A 22,150-nucleotide genomic window follows, 5' to 3' on the forward strand; every position below is an offset into this window, starting at 1 on the left:
AAACAATTTTCAGACTTGTTAGGTTACTGTGCACTTCTCCAAAATGAGGGGAACTTTTCCTGCTTGCAGCTTAAACAGCAAGCCAGTTTGCTCATTTTATTAAAGAGCATGACTTTATCAGCTTTCCCTTTCAACCAGTGACTGATCTCCTCCTTTATAAAATCTCTGGCTTGGGTTGCAACTCACACAATTACCTGGATGGAATGGTTTGTTTTGCTGTGTTTTATATATTTTAAACATTGGTTCTGGATTTTAGTTCAGCTTTACTGATTGAATTTTTCGCATTTTAAAGGATTGGTAAGTGTTTTAAAAACATAGATATAGCAGGACATTTGAGAGGAGACGTGTGGAACAGATGGTTGATGTGGAGAGAGAGAAAATGTGCAGAGTGGCATTACTGGAGAAACATTGGCTTTTTTATTTTCTGTTACAAGCAGTGTTTTCACTCTTTTTAGGATTTTGTTTACATGCCATTGATGAAATCTGAATTCTGAGTTTTGTTGATGTGTAGATCCTCATATTAGATGGAGTAAAGACTTGCATGTATTCCAGATTATTTTAAAATAATTTTGGGGAGGTTACTCAAACAGTTCTGGGCTGAGGCCCTGATCTTAACATGCCCAGCCAGTGCCCCTAATGTAAAACAGTATTTGCACAGCTCAAAGTTTTTATGACCGTGTGTTTGCATGAAGTATGTTTCTGGACTTATCCTGAACTGTTAGCATATTCAATATATAGAGATGGGTAGGGTTCTCTGAACCAATACTTCAGTAAAAATATTGTAACTTCAGGCAAACTGTGACTCAAGTAGGCAAAAAATAAATAGTCTAGAAAATACAGCTTAAACATTAGGTTGGAAAACTCCTCATGTGCTGACAGCTCTGTGCATTGGTTATCCCAAGTTTAATCAACTCACTTGTAGGATGAATTTCAGCAGTTATCCCATGAACTGATGAATAACTTAAAGGAGTCTTATCTTACATTTTTCTCTGTTTTGTCTTTTTTTCTTTTGAGGTTTGCTTATAACGTTTGTGTGGCTTTATAAACCAAAAACAGTCATTTAACATGGCCAAGTTCCAAGCTCCTGGGAACTCCTGGGGCAGTCATGTGCTGGAGGTTAGGGAACCAGCCCTGTGACCGGAAGGTTGCCGGTTTGATCCCCTTGGCTGACAGTCCATGACTGAAGTACCCTTGAGCAAGGCACCCAATTGCTCCTCGGGCACCACTGCTCCGGGCAAGTGTGCTCACTGCCCCCTAGTGTGTGTTCACTAGCGTGCATGTATATGGGTGTTTCACTGCGGGGATGGGTTAAATGCCAAGGTCTAATTTCACGGTGTGCAAACACATTGACAAATGGTTCTAAATTTCTATTCTATTCCCTTTATCCCTTAGAATTAAACAGGATGTTTTTTGTTTTACTGTGCCTTTAAGACTGATCTATGTGAATGAGCTCTGTTCTGATTGGCTGCCCTTGTTCAAAAAGGCGTCCAAGTTGAAAAAATCCTTATAACTTCACTATGAATGGGCAGGGCTAAACTGCTGGAGGTAGCCTGGCAGATACTGTATATGCAAATGTGTATTTTTGTGACATCATAAAAACAGTATTACATTATTACTGTTATTACAGCTAATTTTACATAAGTATGCCATATGGACTGTGGAGTGAATGGTATGATTTGAAACTTGTGTACATTAGCATAAAAAATTCAGTTTTCCATGATATGGGCTTTTTAAGGCTTTGTATTTCTTCAAAGTATAATGTAGTTCTACCAATGAGTGGCAATAACTTCACATGGTGATCTTTCTCATTTTGAGAGCTGAAAAAGATGAGTATTCTTTTATCTTAGTTTACCTTATTTATTTATTTTCTTAATCAATTTTCTAACATGTCCATGTAAAGCCATTTGTGAACTTGTGTTAAAAAGGTGCTGCAAAAATACATTATTATTATTGTTGCAGTTGTTATACAACTGCAGTTGACCTTCTTAGTATATCCAGCATTTATCAGCACAGAAGGTAGGTGCTTTTTACCCTTTTTGGATCCTCTGGTCTCAAATAAACGCTACAGGTCCAAAACGGAGGTGTGAGAAACAGCACAGCAGTCCAGGTGCTGTCGCTATGAGCCACAAAGAGAATCAAACACAAAGAGAATTAGTCATTCAGTGTGAATAGCTAAAACGGAACTCACTGAAGATCAAGATTAAGTCAAATATTTTCCTCCAACAAGTATTTCAGTAGTCATGAAAGAACTGTTTTTTTAAATACTCAGAGAATTACAATACTCCATGACAAAAATCTAAATTTTTCTTGAGTACACATAACTGAATAAATATGACCACATACTGTCCACATCACATCTTACATCTGTCTTATATCTGACATTATCTTTATGAGTGAACTTAAAGTGCAAGCTACGTAGTGCTATAATAGGCATTCGCTCCAGTGTCTCATTTTTCTCTCACTATGTGAATTCATTTTCAAACAGCATCACAATGCTATTAGAGAATTTCCATCAAGGGCTCTGCTGGAGAACAAACATTGAGCATTGCCTTGAATGTCTATTCATTTTCCCATTGTAATTTTAGGCATGGTCTGTATTACAGTATTGTATCAGTCGTAATTAATGAAAATCTCTACACTTCCACTGCATGGGTAATGTATCATTTGGCTATATTATTTTGTAATATTATCATTGATTCTTTTTTTTTAATGAGCACTGTGTCTTCTGCTGTGTCTTTCCCCTAATATCTCATCATATCTCAGTGTACATTTGCTAGGGTTGAGACGGACCACACTAAAAATCATATTATAATATTAATCGCCAGACCAATAAAATTCATGAGTATGCTTCTCCCCCTGCAATTTTAATGATGCAGCATAGTGCAGTTTTATTATGCATTTAGGTTTTGGTTAATTTACCTGCTGTTAACTGAGTTACAGACAATTAAATGCATGACAGCGATCTGCCTAATTATTTTGACACAAAGTCTAAGTCTTTATATTTGCTGGTTGGCTTTTCTTTATATTGTTTATTACAAAGCAATAAAGTAATAGAGTTAATGGGCCTATTCATGACAGTCAGATATATCATACCACAATCAAGGCAGGGCTGGAATGCCTACAATACTCAAATTCATCAAAAGAGAGAGCTTGATAATAAGAGGTGCTTTCTGAGGCATGTGTCTTAAAAGTGCTATGAAATGATATATGTGGTCCATGAGCTTGGCCTTACACTGAAAATTTGAGGCGCAAGACATTTAATTCAAGTTACTCAAAGAAAAAATATCCTCTCATGTTGCTAATATAACAGAATGCAATCTTCTCTTGTAAGTACTGGAGCACCAGCAATATAATAAGATCTGATTCCTCCTTGAGGTCCTCCACTTGTTGAATCTCCTTTTTTTTATTCAGTTTAAGCCAAGGAGCGAAGATGGCCACTGCAAAAACCCTTTGATTCTGTGATCAGTGAACCATTTTTGGTGTGAATTTGGAGGCATGCTTTGGATCACTGTCCAACCATGACCCTGTCTTAGCCTGCTGGCAGAAGCAGCCAGGTTTTGATCTAAAATCTCCTAGCATTTGATAGAGTCCACAATGCCATGTGTCCTATTTATAAAAAATATCAAAACAGCCCCTCCCAAAGAAAATCCATACCAAGCAGCTGCAGTTCCTCCAACCTTCAACCTTCCTCCAACCTTCAAGATACATCATCGGAATGGGGGCCTCTTAGTCTTTAAACCAGTAAAGCTCGAGAGACTTCAGAGGCACTGCTGTAGGATGTGAGTTAGCATGTTTTTTGTAGACATGTTTAACTTATTATCATTTTTTGGTGCGTCAGTTAAAGCGTTCCTCAGGCCTCAGTGAAAAAGGCACAACATGAATGCGAATCTGGAAATGAGAATGTCGGTTAGAAGTTGTTTATAAGCAGTTCTCTGTGTGCCAGTGTCTTTTTTTGAGGAAAACCATATGTAGATCTTTTAAAAAAAAAATTTTTTCTGACTATATATTATTCTGACTATATATGACATGGAGTGAGGAGGTGGACGCACGTGCTGAGATAAGTGACTTTTCAAGGCCAAATCCAGGGTCACGGTCAAAACGGTCCATGGTCAAAGAGCCAACACGGATAGAATGATAGTCAGACATGATAAATGACAGAAAACCTCAAACAAAGAACCCAACACGAGAATACAATAGATGCAACCAACAAACAACACGTCAAACGAACAGTACGATCAAACAAAGACCAGTAAAGACAAGGGGCAAACACAGGGCTTATAAAACAGGGATAATGAGGGACAGTTGAAAACAATTGGGGGTGGAGTCAACAAAGCACAAGGACAGGACTGGTAGGAGCCAATCGTGACACTATATAAGGTCAGAAAGTACATTTTTAATATTTTCTGCTCTCCTTTACTGAGGATGCCAGTCATTTTGCATGGGCCTGATTTCCTACATTGATTGTTTAGGGATCATCATAAATACATAGTTTTAAGTTGTTTAGTTTTAGATAAACTGCTTAAAACAGTATTAAATTTTAGTATTAAAAGCAGTACTCTTATTGACAACATTTAAACAAATAATTGGGGAGTTTTTCATTAAAATAGAGTGTTTCTGTTGCATATAAGGTTCTGGTATAGATTTATGAACTGTTCTCCTTTGGAGAATTGGGTCTTTAGCCATTTCACATTTTTCTACATAGGCACTATTTACTAAACGTTTGGGATCCGCTGAGGACGTTATGTCATGTGAGAGTGCATTGTGTGAGTAATCTTGTATCCTTTTTGTCTGTGGTTAGTGTGCTGCCTGAATTCTGGTCCTGTAGGATACATAGTAATAATTCACAGAGCTGTTCCAGGGGACTACACTGAGCTTTGCCTGATTGAGAGCAGCCTCAGGAGGGAACCCTCTGCTAAAGTGTGACTGCCGACTTCTCAAGGTCCTCTAAAAGGCAAAGGCAGAAAATCAACTTCACTTGCCTCATGCCTTACACAACTCTAAAGCAGGGCTCTCATAAAAGCAGGATTCTTTGAAGGGCTGTTAAACCAAGCCCTATGAAATGCGTCGTGACTGCGCCAATACTTCTATTTCACAATAGAAAAAAAATCTTCCATCGGCATCTATTGTGAGATGCACTATCTTGATAATTGTATTTGCCAAATTCCTTGTTCAATGTTTCATCACCATTTCCAAATGTCATCATCTTGGGCTAGTTGCCATGGTGACAGTGTTGCGTTTCCCCCTACAGAAATAAGCTCAGCCCCTCCATACAAATGGCTTTGAAGCAGGCGCTTTCATCCTAGAGGAGCAGAGTGGGGTATTTTGAACTATGACCCTTTTTGCCCATCTTTGATGCATTGTACTGTGGGTAACGCGGTCACTTATGCCCTCTCTCATGAGTTGCCAGGAGCTTCCAGAGGGCTAGAATATATAAAAAAAAGCATAAAATGCCTGAAGCTGCAGTCTATCCCATTACATGAAGAAGAACCTCCTCCATGCCAAATATAGCTTAAATCTAGAATATGTTCATGCTTAGAGCTTGTTTCAGTAAGGTAATAAAGGCTACATCAGAACACATGCCAGGGGGCATGTGCTTCAGAAAGACATGCTCAGGAGGGCAGGTGAGGAGACGTGAAGAGAGGAGCGCAGGCCCTGTAATCAGGACTCATTAAAATCACCTCACCTGTCGTTTGGAGAGGGCACCCACAATCAGCCGTCTTCCTCCATTAAATTATGGCTTTTCTCTGTGCCAAGATTTGATGCTTCTGCCCATTCGGCACTCTCTCGGCTGTGCTTTCACTCATCTCTCTGTGAACGCCTGTCACTGATCAGGCCAGAGTTATAATTACATTCTAGCACATTAAAGAGAATAAAAAAAAATGACTAAAATTTGCATGAAATATGGTCTCGCTGGACTGACATGGCACATTAAAGTGAAAGGCAGGAGACAAAAGGTGACACATAAGGGTGGGTTGATTGTAGAATAAGCAAATCTTCAGTTATATTGCATGTTGAAGCTAGGTTAACAGGCCATAGATTTAAGCTTTATGCAGTTGCTCAGTAAATTATACCTGTGAAACTACTAGAAAATTCACAGAAAGAATTGAGAGTGGAGAGTGTCCACACAGCTAAAATCTAGTATTAGCTAATATAAAACTGAATCTATGCTCTATATGAACGACTTTTGATGCTACTTAAGTCAAAGATATGCTTATGATGTAAGATCTTTATAGTGCCAAAAGGTTTCTAGCTTCCCAATGATAGTAGATTTTTGGTGTGCTTTAGCCATTTTAAAAATGTTCTAAAGCAGAAGATGCAATATCTGTGATGGATGGTAATTCATTGCTAGGTGCTACTGTGAATGAAGTTCCACCTTAAATTTTGTGCCACAATAATTTTAGGGCTACTTTAAACTAGGTTCCACCTTAAATTGTGTGTCACCTTAAATTTAGTGCTACCTTAAAGAGAGTTCCATCTTAAATTTTGTGCCACCTTAAATTCAGTGCTATGTTAATTGCAGTTCCACCTTAAAATCTGTGCCACCTTAAATTTAGTCCTATGTTATTTGAAGTTCCGCTTTAATCTCTGTGCCACCTTAAAAGAAGTTTCTCCTTACGTTCTGTGCCGCCTAAATTTTATTACTATGTTAATTAAAGTTCCACTTTAAATTCTGTGCCACCTTAAACAGATTCCACCTTAAATTCTGTGCCACCTTAATTTTATTGCTATGTTAATTAAAGTTCCACCTTAAACACTGTGCCACCTTAAATTTAGTGCTATGTTTCTTCAAGTTCCACCTTAAGTTCTGTGCCACCTTAAATAAAGTTCCATCTTAAATTCTGTGCCACCTTAAATTTATTGATATGGTAATTGCAGTTCCACCTTAAATTTAGTGCCTCCTTAAAAAAAGTTTCATTTTAAATTCGCTGCAACCTTAAAAGAAATTCCACCTTAAACTCTGTGCCGCCTTAGGTTTATTGCTATATTAATTAAACTTTCACCTTAAGTTGAGTGCTAACATGAATGCATTTCCACCTTAATTTCAGTTTTAATTTTATTGCAATGTTAATTGAAATTCCATCTTAAATTTTGTGGCATCTTAATTTTAATGCTACTTTAAAGAGAGTTCCACCTTAAATTCTGTGCCTCCTTAAAGTTAGTGCTATGTTAGTAGCAGTTCCAGCTTAAATTTAGTAATCTGTTGATAGCAGTTCCACCTTAAATGTAGTGCTATGTTAGTAGGAGTTCCACCTTAAATTTAATGCTATGTTAAATGAAGTTCCACCTTAACTTTAATGCAATATTAATTGATGTTCCACCTTAAATTAGTGAAATGTTCTTAGCAGTTCCACCTTAAATTTAATGCTATGTTAATTGAAGTTCCACCTTAAATTCTGTGCCATGTTAAATTTAGTGCTATGTTCATTGAAGTTCTACCTTCATTTTTGTTCCACATTGACTTTAGTCACATGTTAATAGCAGTTCCACCTTAAATTTAATTCTATGTTCATTGAAGTTCCACCTTAAATTTAATGCTGTTAATTGAAGTTCCACCTTAAATTTAGTGATATGTTAATTGAAGTTCCACCTTAAATTCAGTGCTATCTAAGTGCAATTCCACCTTAAAAGCAGGTCCACCTTAACAAAATCGTTATGTGTGCTGATACTGCTGAGCATTAGGCTGGGAGCCTGTGAGACATTGAGCTCCGTGCGTGAGTGTGTATATGTCTAGTGAGAGAGGGACCCATTGTGACCCATTTCATTACTCCATTAGTTAGACAAGACAAAAAAAAAACTCATATTTTTTGATACTGCATAATTCTTACTATAAAACAGCCATGAGTTATAAATACATATTTGCAGCTTTTTACATTTTTTTTTATCATATTTGTACATTTCCTCCAACTGTCATTGTCATTCCCATTTTCTATATTTAGCTACAGATATATAAATAATGTAGTTCTGGATCATAAACTAACTTCACTCCAACGTATCCCAAATCCCAACGTATACCACGCTGCAACACTGTTCCACTGCTCCATAACCCAGTTCTGGGGGCTTCATACCCCTTTAGCCAATGCTTGGCATTTTATGGTTTGCTTGGCATTTTATGGTATGCTCATAAAATTCCTTAATACTTTTCTAGCTGATGTTTGACACTGGGTATTGTGACCTTAGGCACAGGGCTTTCCATTCTATTGGTACTGCTTTTGTATGGAAACTATAGAGTGTCAGCAACTGGTGCACCTTAAAGTAGCTGAATTCACTAATTAGGGGGATGTCTGAATACTTCTGGACATGTAGTCTAAAAACACTTTAAGTACACTAGTGCACTAGCAAAGCAGTCTAAAAGGATATATATATATATATATATATATATATATATATATATATATATATATGTGTGTGTGTGTGTGTGTGTGTGTGTGTGTGTGTGTGTGTGTGTGTGCGTGTGTGTTCCTGCAGCATTCAGCCTAAATGATATCTTTCTGACAACATGGAAAGCCTGAAATATTGTGATAACAGCTAATGGTATACTTTCTAGCCTTAAGTGCTGTGTAGTGTATGTTTGGAATTATGAAATGTTGGCAAGGCTTTCCAGCTCTGAACGCATGGTTTCTCTGTGAAATCGTTTGAACATTATACTTTGTATTTTTACCAGTGTTATGGAGGTAATAGGTAAGTCCAGCATAAAGGAATTAACCTACCAGAAAACAATAGTTTTGCCACCAAGGACGGCTCTTATCTTAAGCTGTGGGTGTCTATTGAAGCCTCATACAGACAAGCCTCTGAGGTTCTCTCTAGGGGGTGATGTGGTAGAAAGAACCCAAATGCTTTTCTCTGCCCAACAGTGTGCCACCTACTGAGTGCACACACCAGCATGGAAATCACACTACGGGTGGCAATGGACACTAGGGTATGTGATAAACTTCAGAGATAACTCAGGAAAATCTCCTGTTAACTTACTCTATCACTTAATTTATGTACTGTAGCACGTATAATGTATAAACAGTGTACAGTATAATATAGGTCTAGCACTATAATCACAAAGTGGTGTAAAAAACAAACATACGCTGAATCAACTTTCAGAACTTGTTTTCTTCAGGTAATGTTTTAAGGGTCTTCAGACAAGTAAGCATTGGTTATGAAACTAAAACATTGGGCAAATGATGACATACACTGCTCAAAAAAATAAAGGGAACACTTAAACAACACAATATAACTCCAAGTAAATCAAACTTCTGTGAAATCAAACTGTCCACTTAGGAAGCAACACTAACAATCAATTTCACAGCTGTTGTGCAAATGGAATAGACAACAGGTGGAAATCATTGGCAATTAGGAAGACACACTCAATAAAGGAGTGGTTCTGCAGGTGGGGACCACAGACCACTTCTCAGTATCTATGCTTTCTGGCTGATGTTTTGGTCACTTTTGAATGTTGGAGGTGTTTTCACACTCGTGGTAGCATGAGACGGACTCTACAACCCACACAAGTGGCTCAGGTAGTGCAGCTCATCCAGGATGGCACATCAATGCGAGCTGTGGCAAGAAGGTTTGCTGTGTCTGTCAGTGTAGTGTCCAGAGGCTGGAGGCCCTACCAGGAGACAGGCCAGTACACCAGGAGACATGGAGGAGGCCGTAAGAGGGCAACAACCCAGCAGAAGGACGGCTACCTCTACCTTTGTGCAAGGAAGAACAGGAGGAGCACTGCCAGAGCCCTGCAAAATGACCTCCAGCAGGCCACAAATGTGCATGTGTCTGCACAAACGGTTAGAAACCGACTCCATGAGGATGGTAAGAGGGCCTGATGTCCACAGATGGGGGTTGTGCTCACAGCCCAACACCGTGCAGGACGCTTGGCATTTGCCAGAGAACACCAGGATTGGCAAATTCGCCACTGGCGCCCTGTGCTCTTCACAGATGAAAGCAGGTTCACACTAAGCACGTGACAGACGTGACAGAGTCTGGAGACGCAGTGGAGAGCGAACTGCTGCCTGCAACATCCTTCAGGATGACCGGTTTGGCAGTGGGTCAGTAATGGTGTGGGGTGGCATTTCTTTGGAGGGCCGCACAGCCCTCCATGTGCTCGCCAGAGGTAGTCTGACTGCCATTAGGTACCAAGATGAGATCCTCAGACCCCCTGTGAGACCATATGCTGGTGCGCTTGGCCCTGGGTTCCTCCTAATGCAGGACAATGCTAGACCTCATGTGGCTGGAGTGTGTCAGCAGTTCCTGCAAGATGAAAGCATTGAAGCTATGGACTGGCCCGCCCGTTCCCCAGACCTGAATCCGATTGAGCACATCTGGGACATCATGTCTCGCTCCATCCACCAACGCCACGTTGCACCACAGACTGTCCAGGAATTGGCGGATGCTTTAGTCCAGGTCTGGGAGGAGATCCCTCAGGAGACCATCCGCCACCTCATCAGGCGCATACACACACAATACTGAGCCTCATTTTGACTTGTTTTAAAGACATTACATCAAAGTTGGAACAGCCTTTAGTGTGTTTTTCAACTTTAATTTTGTGTGTGACTCCAAATCCAGGCCTCCATTGGTTAATAAATTTGATTTCCATTGATGATTTTTGTGTGATTTTGTTGTCAGCACATTCAACTTTGTACAGAACAAAGTATTCTTTTTATTTTTTTGAGCAGTGTATAATACTGTGAGACCACCCGTTCATCTTATTTCCAGTACAAGTTATTAATTTTTAAGCGTCAATGAAAAAGCAAGAAACATGTATATAAAAGAAAATTACTCAACAACTAAATATTAAAGTATATAAACAAATTATTATTTTGCAAGTTTGGATCATGCCTTTAATTTGTGGTGGTAGTATAACAGAAGGCTGAGGGAGCGGAGAGAACTCTAAGGACTTAAATAATTGTGGACATAAGAATTTTGTTGCTTTGGCGGCATATATAGTGCCATCTGTTACCATAGACCAAAATCTAAAGACCTCAAATTTCATTTCATCATTCCATAAAACCTTACGCCACATCTCACAAGTTTCAGTGTTTTAGTTAAAATGTTCTTCTTTTTTTCTGTGTTTCTTGACAGCAACACATCCTTTCAGACTCAAGGTGTAGAGTTGTCTTCTCACATAGAGCAGAGCTTGGTTTTCTCTCAAAGATGAAAGCATTAAGAGCTGTTCATCTGATGTTAACGGATTTGGAGGTCTGTCTGGTCTTGCATGGTGGTTAATTTTCAGGTTTTTCTTTTACATTTCTTTTCCGTCTTTGGTAGCTGCTTTTTTGTTTTGCTTATTTTTCCTTGTACGTGCTGATTATCCTCTAATCTCCTCATGTGTTTAGATACACATGAGAAAGATGTTTGTAAGGTGGCTGAGGTGAGTTTAGGTAGCTTCAGTCATTAATGTAAGGGGGGCACGTTGTCAGCGATTCCTTTGGAGACAGCTTTTGTTGGGAGGACAAAGACAATGGTTTTTAGACTGGAAGGAGTTGACTGGAAAGAATTAAAGTGACAGTAGAGTGCACAAAAGTAAACATTGGACATGTGTAACTTTCGGGTAAATATGTTTCCTACTTTTTTCTGACACTGAGAAAGTGGCTGTTTTGACTGGCAGTTCAATGAGAGAAATGGAGGCGTCTTAAATACACACTAATGTGTAGTTATTGTTGGACATGTTTCAAAGCTTGTATAGGTGTTGTGTTTGCCAAATAATAAGCTTGTGTTTTCAGTGTGTGTTGCAATTGTTAAAAATAGTCAAGAATGCTTTATGGGTGATGCTATTACACTGCAGGAGTTGAGCCAGCAGAGCTGCATCTTCTCATTCATCTTCAAATGAATGATTTAAAGGCTGAATATTTTATTGCATTTTGACATTTATCTGACATTTGATGTCTTCATAGCTCTCCTGAAAATATGCAAATGTGAAAGTGAATGCCGTGCCCTATCGAGTCATAGTGTGTCATCTCTGATCTTTACAGAACGGCTCGATGGGTAAGGGATAGATTTATATAAAGCCTGCGCAAAGACAGTTTAAATCGGTGATCTTTGAAAACTAGCACATCTCTCCCTCATGCCGTCTTTACCGGGATGCTCAGTGCCATGCTGGGTGACCAACTGGGAACATCAGTGGTGTGGTTATCAGACCAAGGCTGGGATTTGACTGAACAAATATGTGCCTTTGATTATGGGTGCTGGAAGAGGCTGCCGTGGGAACCTCTCCGCAGGATATTAGGAGGCTGTTGTCATGGCAACAGCACCTCGGAATAAGAGTGGAAAGCAAAGGTGCGCTCTTCTCCTCTATTTGAGCTGTCAGATATGCGTTGAAGGTCTATGTGATATAGCTCATCAGGCAGGCTCTGCCGAGGAGATGTGCTTAAGCTCCATACTGAAACATCCATCACCGCATGTATTTTAAGAGCATTAATGTGCGTGAGAGCCTGATTAGCTGTGTGCGTTTTGGGGGGCTGGCGTGTTCCTAGCGATCATTACCCTTCCTTTGTTCACAGCTTGCCTCTGTCTTCAGTCTTTTTCTCAGCCCACTGGCCACTCCAAATGACCTGGTCAAATGCCTGTTCAATCAAGTGTCTGTGGGCAGTATGCCCCAGTGGCTTCTCACTAAAAATAATAAAAACGTACTGTTGTGCTACAGGGAATCCATCTCTGGAGCATTACCAATACAAATTAAGGTGTGCCCAGTTCTAAGAGCCTAATGAGAATATGCAAAGTGCCCTGCTGTATGAATCAAACTGTACACAGAAATCCCCAATTTGAAAAACCTTCTCATTTTAACCTAGTAAATCTGTTGTGAATTTTGGCAATTTAAAAAATTATATATTTTTTTAATTTATTCATTTGATAAAATAATGAGACAGTGCCTCTGGGAATTTGTGATCACAAATTCACACATTTTTCACAAGGTCTGGCAATTTTTGGCAGTATTTCACAGTATTATTTCTGCCTTAAACATTCTAAAAATATTATTTACTTTAGCTTAGTTGAATTATGGAAAGTATTTGCACACAAATGTCTTTCTGTCAAAATATAGCAATATTGTTGAGCCAACATAATTTGCAAAATTGACTAAATCTTCTACCAATTTTCAAATCAACTTCACTGGCGTTTGTTGAACAGTCAACAATGAAGCTAGGCAATTAATCAGAATATAGCACAGCACAGACCCAAGGGAACATGGCCTAGGAGGAAAAACATCATAGAGATGGTGAGTAAAACAAGGTGAAAGAAATGCCCAATATGCAGTTAGGTGGAGCTGGGGCCCATAAAATCTTGTCTACCTTCAGCTAAATATTAACTACATTTTAGTACATTGATTCAATTCAAAGATCCTATTTGAATACATAAAATTATAAAAAGCCCCTCTAACTCAAAATGTGTTTCCTGTTTTATGCACCACAGACTTCATTATTTGGGTATGTGTCTCATTATACCAGGTGTAAATCTAGTGAAAATTGGAAAAACACAATTCATTCTCTTCTTGTTGATTTGATTAGCTTTTGCTGGGAGTAATTACATTCTTACAGTGTTAACGCTAAGTACCCAGAACATTTTAAAAAGTGGATAATTCAGTTAATATCAACTTGGTTTTCTTAAAAGGATCAGTTTGATTTTTTCTGAGTAAATGTATAAACTGTATGTATGTTTTTATACCTTCACAGTGTTATAAATGTGTGTCTGTTGTAGGGCTGGGCGATAAAACGATAATGATCGCGATATAACTTTTCTTTGATAGAATGATAAGAAATGTTTGAAACATTTTTGATATAATACACCATTCTCACACATCCACGTTCTAGTGAAAGCCCTAGTGGCATTTTCTACTGCAAGTTCTACATGAGTAAGATGAGTCTTCAGCAATGGCTGAAACACGGAGTTAAACATTCCCTGTTTGAGTGGAGCGACTGGCGATCTGTTCTCCTGTGAACAAGTGTGAGTGACGAGATGAGTGGTGTTACTATAGTGGTTTAGAGTAAACTAACTAACAAGCTTTGATGTGATGCATTGGGAAGTGGGAGAGTGCTATCTTTCCAGGCTAGGTGTTTTTAGCAGCTGGCTAACTTGAAGCAACGCTCTGTCACTCGCACAACACGGTGAATTGATGATACTGTAGCTCAAACATGACGGAAAAGCACTGCTTTTAGTTTAAACATACCAAAAAGAGTTTGGTGAGTGTTTTTCATGTTCCGACCATAAAAGATAGTTTAAAACAACAATTAATCACCCAGGAGTAAAAATCAGCCTTCAAACTTGAAAGAAATAATGATTTGACATTTATCACGATGCGTATATTGAACGATATAAATTTTGTTTGTTGTGATCACCCAGCTCTAGTCTGTTGTCTTGTGTGCTATGCATGAAAGACATAGATAATGCAGAGATGATTGCATTTCCCAGCTATAGAGGAGCAAAATATTTCCCAAAGGGTTTACAAGAAAAGAGAACATGGTGGAAACAGTTTCTTATGTCATGCAACATTGTCATGGGCCACAAAGGAGAGTTAATGAGTGAAACATTGGTTTTCTGCACACTTCTGTGGATGATTTTCTACTGAGTTTACTGTTGCAAAGAACATGAGATAGTTCAGAGACTAGTGTAGGAGTAGGTCTGTATGATAGGGTGATGCAATTGAATATTGGTGATGACAGACAACCTGATGACAGTGCTTCAAAGATGATAAATGCATAGTTGTGAAAAAGAATTGATAAACAGCTTGACTAAATATTTAATATGTTCCCTTTTCCTGTTATTATTATGCTGCATTAATACAGTCCAGAAAATTCCCCACTGTCTCTGCTGCAGTACTAAGCCTTTTGGGAGCAGCTTAAGTCTCACAGTGTTTCAGAGGGTGATTTTTTTATCAGGAGAATATCTTGCTAATTATTTTTAGATATTGCCCAGGCTTAGTTAAGAGTCACACAGTGCTACTGGATGTTCTACCAAAATAAATATAAGTGCTCTCTATTTTACTTCTTTATTTTTTTAGTTAATATGGGATACTGAACTCTTTTCTTTTAAAACATTGTTGAAACATTGTTAAGTTGGAGTCTCCCAAATTTCAGTTAGGACCCCCCCTTCCCCCCAAAAGGCAAAAAAAGTGCAAGTAATGCCGGAAATATTAAGAAAAGCCTCTTCAAAATCAAGTATTTTAGTCTGCAACAATCACAATTAAGGCCACAAGATCCTATTGGAACTGATTAGGCTAGACTTTATGCATTTTTTTTTCAAATAACATTTTATATTGTTGGAATAAAAGTTCAGATCCATGATCAGTTTCTTTCTGATTTATTATTTATCATTAAACCTTTAAACCGCACTGAGACACTTTATCTAGACACTTTATCCACTGCTCTAAGTCAATATCATGCTACTATAGCAAACTTGCACTCTGGACTTCATATTGCTGCTAACTTCCAACTCTCCCTCTCTTGTGTACTTCTATTTATTTATCTATTTTAATAACAGCTCTTGGGTGTAAACTGGACCATGAGATCTTAATTTCGTTCCACCTCATGTACCATGTGATGCGAATGACAATAAAATCTCCTTGAATCCTTGAATCCTTGAATCCTTAATTGTTCTTCTGTTGCTACTTGTGATGTCTGGGCCCAGACTTTGTATGTCTGTTTAAAACTGTTGAACTTTTGGCTTCAGACAACTCTTATTAAACAATGTTTTCAGCCAATGTGTTGTGTCCCTTTAAGAAAGTCACAGTTGAGTTTATGACTATGCATCTATCACGATTGGCCCCTCCCAGTCCTATCCATGTGTTCCTGTTGTTTTGGTTTAGCCCATGTGCATTTGTTTTGGTTTCCTAGTCCGGCCCCTTGTTTTGGTTACTCCGCCCCTGATTGTCTCCACCTGTGTTTCCACCTGTCCCTCGTTTACCCTTATGTATTTTAGCCCTGTGTTTTGCCCTGTCTGGTTACTGGTCTTTGTTTGAATTGTTTGGATGTGTGATTGTGTTGATTGTTTGTTGCTTGATTCAGTGTTTATTTCGACATGTCTGTACTTACTTCAATCAGTGTTGGCTCTATGACCCTGGACCGTTTAGACTATGACCCTGGATTTGCCCTTAATAAAAGTCACTTATCTCCGCATATGCATCCGCCTCCTCACTCACACGTTACAGCATCCTACGTGGTTAAACATAAGTATATGAATAAGCAAGCATCTGAATTTATTAACCTGTCAGCCATAATTGCATAGTCAAATTGAATCACAAACTCCCTCTCATTTCTCTCATTTGCTGGCTCGTCCCTTGCTTTCTGTATGTTACAGAAACCCACTCATCTGACTCACAGAATCCCACCAGATTCTCCAGCAGAGTGTGAGAAAGCAGTGAGGACTGATGGGGTGCTGGACTGGGGAGAGTGACTGATTAGTGGCTAATTGGACTAATCCTTGAAAAGTAAACAACTCTGTCTCTGGCAGGGTGGCTTTCTGGTCACTCAATATGCAGAAGAACAACTGTTTTATCCATCGCTTGTCACAGCCTTTATAACTTGTTTCCTCTGATGTTGTCCTTCCCTGAGGCAGCTTAGCATAGCATGGACATGCTCTGAATATCGCAATGGTCACATGATACATCACCCTTGACCCGTTGGTCGCCTTGAACAGGGAAAAAGGAAGCTGTCCTTGGGCACTGCTGGAGTGTCACTGCTTGACTATACTCTCTGTCTATCAGAGTTGGCACTGACCTTTTAGATGACTTATCATTTAGGCTAGGGAAAATACCATAATCCCTGAAAATACTCCACACCACAGTTAGACTCTGTCCATATCTTGCAGCACGTGAACAGTTCTTTTTTCTCTGTGATGCAAAACTGCTTTGTAATACCTAAAAGACTGCCATACTATGCAGTTCTGTGCGTGAAATCTTTCAGGACTGAGATAAATATATTCTGAGAAGTAATATGCAGAAGCTTTTAGTGTGAGACTTCAGCTGTTTTACCAATAAGAATCTAATTTGTCAACCAATTATAGATGCTTTGGAGGGGGTGTCAGTAACTGTGAAATGAAACACTTTTTAATACCATTTTATGCCCTGCAGTGGAGATAAGAGAGAAGGGTGTGAAAGCTGCTACACAGAGCGTGCCCCTCACTGCAAGATTTTCCATGCATATGGAACTCTTAACCATTATTAGAAAGTGTAAAGAGAGTTGAATGTGTCTTTTGGAAAAGTAATCTGTCAGTGAATCAAGACAAAGATTAAAGGTGTGTATGTGTCTGTGTTTATGCTAGAGTTTATACTGTGTTTTTTTCTTATATTTTCAGGACAAAAAGCTAAAATGTTATATTACATAAAAAAAACTATAGAAAAACAGCATGTTTTGCATTGGCACAACCAATGCAGGCCAATTGTGTTGCCAACATTTTGCCAATGTTTCATTCTTAAAACCCATTTCTTTTTGGTTATGCAAGTTAAGCTAGGTTAAGGTTCATTTGGTAGTACTTTGTTATATAGCACAGTAAGTATTTAATAGGTAATAAGGTAATAATTACATATTTACATAGTAACTGTAGTAGGTGAAAACTACCAGGTATGAACAGCATTACTAACCCTCCAATGAAATAATTATTCAGTTATGTAGATATGTATTAGACAATTATGTAGTTTTTACTAATATTTATAATAGTATTGCAATAATAAATGGAAACTTCAGTATGTATGTACAGGGTAACTCATGTGAGAAGTATCAGCTATTTCAGAAAAATGAATACTAACAAGTTACATAATAGTGGTAAATACAACCAAATTGCTTCAGTAAATACGTCCATGTCTGATAGAGAAGAACGTAAGTACAGGTGGTAAACTCTCCGAGGAAAAGGTATTAAACTTCCACTGGGGTGGTCCCCTCAAGGGTACATCTTCAGTCCTTTCAGTACCATTATACTGAAGTTACACTTTTTAACTTGTATTGACTCCACACACCCTATCTTATCTCCAGCTGTTTTATTTTATTGTTCTGTTTTAAAACATTAGGTTATGAAATATATATTTTCTCCTGGGTACAGAGCTGGACCTTCAAGCATTATCATATCTTTTACATTTACATTTACATTATTTGGGCCTTGATAAACACATATATATGTGTTTTTATATATATATATATATATGTGTATATATATATATATATATATATATATATATATATATATATATATATGTGTGTGTGTGTGTGTGTGTGTGTGTGTGTGTGTAAAATATAAAATAGCATGTGTGTGTGTTTGTGTGTTTGTATATATATATACACACACCATGTCCTGACATTGTATCAACACCTGTATGTGTGTATGTGTTTTTAATTATGAGCACAAATAGACCATGTGTCCATTCTGTTTTCCCTTAGCTTGTAAGGGGGCATGACCTCTAGCTGCGGGGTGCCCTGATGGCCCAATTGCATGCAGCAGATGTGTACTAAGAGCATGTGTTTGATTGTGGAACGGGTCCAACTTGACAGCCAGGAAAAATGACAATGCTCGTCCCTGACATCATTTATGAGGCCATTAAACACCCATTCACTGTGATAATGACATGTGATGTTACAGAGGACAAGGGCCTTTTTAACATCAGACCATGTGTGCTATTACACCTTTGGCTTAATATATACACTCGACCTTGGACAAATGATAAACAAGTAATGTCAACAAGGCTTTAGTAGACTGATCAACATGAGCTATTTGTGTTTTAGGCCCATGATTACTGCATTCATCAGCTATTACAAAAAATAACACATTCAAAAAAGAAATGAAATCAGAATTGAGTTAATACTTTGTGTCTGTGCCCTTACAGCTTAAACATTATTTTGAAACTCCACTTAGTCATACTACAGCTATATTTATTTACTGATGCCTCTTTCCAGACCTTTAAGTGTAATAATGATTTGAAGATAATCAAATTTGCACAGAGATGCATGAAACGTCTGTTACTCTTTCTGTGCCTTCATGCATGGAGGGATTATTATTAGCCTGCCCAGATGAAAGTAAATGGTGGTTGAAGTAAATGGAATGATGGGATGATTGACAAAATAGCCTCCATTATGACAGTCACAAACCATGTACAAATATGAATTCATATAGCATTTATATATATATATATATATATAAAACACTGATCAGGCATTTCAGACATTATGCCCACTTATGATCACCTCCTTGTCCTTCTACACTCATTGTCCACTTATCAGCTCCACCTACTATACAGGTGCACTTTGTAGTTCTACAATTACAGACTGTAGTCCATCTGTTTCTCTGCATACTTTGTTAGCCCACTTTTGCCATGTTCTTCAGTGGTCAGGACCCCCACAGACCCTCACAGAATAGGTACTATTAGGGTGGTGGATCATTCTCAGCACTGCAGTAACACTGATATGGTGGTGGTGTGTTAGTGTGTGTTGCGCTGGTTAGATTTAGTTTTTAAACACCTCAGTGTCACTGCTGAACTGAGAATAGCCGATCAACCAAAAATATCCAGCCAACAGGGTCCTGTGGGCAGCTGGGCAGCATCCTGTGACCACTGATGAAGGACTAGAGGATGACCAACACAAACAGTGCAGCAGCAGATGAGCTATCGTCTCTGACTTTACATCTACAAGGTATATAAATACTTTTAAAGACCCTTATAAAATGATTGCCCTTATAAAGTCATTATGTACGGTGAGTTTGTTAATGGTTATTGGATGTCATGAACATTTTAGAAATCATTAATAAGCAGTTATAACAAATTAATACAAAGAGCCAAAGTGAGCTTTGATATCTGCTGAATATGAATGTGTGATGAAGCTGCCAAGTTTAATGAACAAGACAAAGGGAGATCAGTAAACATGAAAAACTGAGGTTTAAAAGTATAAATGAATGAGGGTTCACTTTCAGGCAAACAACAGGTAATTGTTTCCCATTTTATTTCTGTGTTATAACTGCTTATCATCTGAAAGAGGACCTTCTGTAAGCCTTATATGTAATACCTTTTCATCATGTTTTATTTCGGTATGTTTTAGTGCTTTGAAGAGAAATTAAACAGTGCATTGTAGCATTTTACCGTTTTTAAGTATTAACAGTATCTGCTATTAACAATGCTGGCTTTGTCTTCTAATACAGCTTTGTTTATAGCTGTATAATACCAATCATGTCTAACACATAGGCCTATAACATAACCAAGATTTGCATGCGAGATGCAGTAAATACATGTTATTCAGACTTTAACTCACAGACTTGTTTAATCTCAAGATTTATTATTCAGTAATTAAACTGCAAACTGAATCCATTATTCTTGTTATAGAAAGTTAGTGAGGAATTGAAGCCTGGATCTGCTGGTAGCTCCTGGCCATTAAATAGTCTTAACAAAATCGTTTATGTTTTGTAAACTATGCCAATATGATCACATATCTTAAGTTCTCACTTCCTATCAGAGTAGCACTGAGGTCAGTTAACATTTTAAGATGATTTGTGTATCGCTGTGGAACGATGTTGAGGCGGACGCATGTGCTGAGATAAGCGAGATTTATTAAGGGCAAATCCATAATCAGGGTCAAGACAGTCCAGGGTCAGAGAGCCAACACGGATAAAACGAGGAATAGACATAACCAAAAGAAACACAGACTAAACACAATAACAGACACTATGAAATATAATGGAGACCAGAAGAACAAACACCAAACAATACCATACAAAGACCAAACAAAGACCAGAATATTCACATGGGAAAACACAGGGCTTGAATACAAGGAATAACGAGGGTTAACAATACACAGGTGGATAACACAGGTGAAAACAATCAAGGGCAGAGTCAAGAAACAAGGGGGCAGGACAGGGAAGAATCAAAACAAAGAAAGCACATGGACAAAACAAAAGCACATGGAGGACTGGGAGGGGCCAATTGCGACAATTTCTTAGTCTAATTTTTTTTTTTAAGTTTTGAGTACTTCTGTGGTTGATTAAATTATTTGTAATGTTTTTAAAACTTCCTCATTGAAATGTTGCTGTTTGGTTGAGAGTTTTTTTAAAAATGCAGGTACTCATTTTACTTTGTAGTGCCCGGGTTGTTCTTAATACATGGGTGTTTCCATGAATTGGGTGCCATTTCTGTCCCACTGGTATTTTGTTTACAAATATGTATGTAATTACATTTTAAACTCGGGTAAAATGTTCTGCATAACAGACTGTGTGCATATTTCATTTAAATAACTTCAGAGCCATGGAAAAATATCTTGGTTGTAGTGTAAAGGTCATTTAAAAACCCCATTTTGGTACAATAGAATAGAATATTAAGACTCTTGAAGATGTATTTAATTCAGAGGGGAGGTTAAACTTTGAAAATTTTGTAATAACCCTTAATATACCAAGATCTTCCTATTTTCTGTATTTACAATTACGTTCAGCATATGGCGTTCCATAGGTAACAAGCCTCAAGCAATATCCAATTTACAGCAGGGTCATTAACGCGCCACCACTAGGTCTTTTATTAACTTTATATTCTCATCTCACTGAAACATTGTATGAGAAGCTCCCAATCCAGTCTATCTGAGAAAAGGAACTATATGTTTATACAATTGATTGGAACATAGTATGGGGAAATATATTTCACGCATCAAAGAAACCCAATCATTAACTTATCCCTTTTAAATATTGTGAAGTTATATTGGACACCACAAAAATGCTTTCTTACAAAATCTACATTAAATCCCTGCTTCATTCATTGTCCACAACAACCAGTGCAAAATTTTTGCACATGGTCTGGGAATCCACTTCTATGAAACATCCTTTTTCAAGAGTCATCCATAATATCTTATTAAAAATGTACATTTTATCACAGCATTTAGGTAACCCTGTTGACACATTCACCTCTCTGAAATATCTAGAATATTACACATGAGTCACATGTTCAACAGTAAACTGCATCATCCATATTTTGTGGAGATCATGGGTAGAAGAAAGGTTTGTGCTCTCATTTTTTTCCCTAATTACACTCACCGGCCACTTTATTAGGTTCAATTGCTTGTCAACACAAATCTTTAATCAGCCAATCACGTGGCTGCAACTCAGTGCATTTAAGGCATGTAGAGGTGGTCATGACAACTTGCTGAAGTGCAAACCGAGCATCAGAATGGGGGAAGAAAGGTGATTTAAGTGACTTTGAACATGGCATGGTTGTTGGTGG

Source organism: Pygocentrus nattereri, chromosome 13 (assembly GCF_015220715.1).
Source record: "Pygocentrus nattereri isolate fPygNat1 chromosome 13, fPygNat1.pri, whole genome shotgun sequence".
NCBI classification, from domain to species: Eukaryota; Metazoa; Chordata; class Actinopteri; order Characiformes; family Serrasalmidae; genus Pygocentrus; species Pygocentrus nattereri.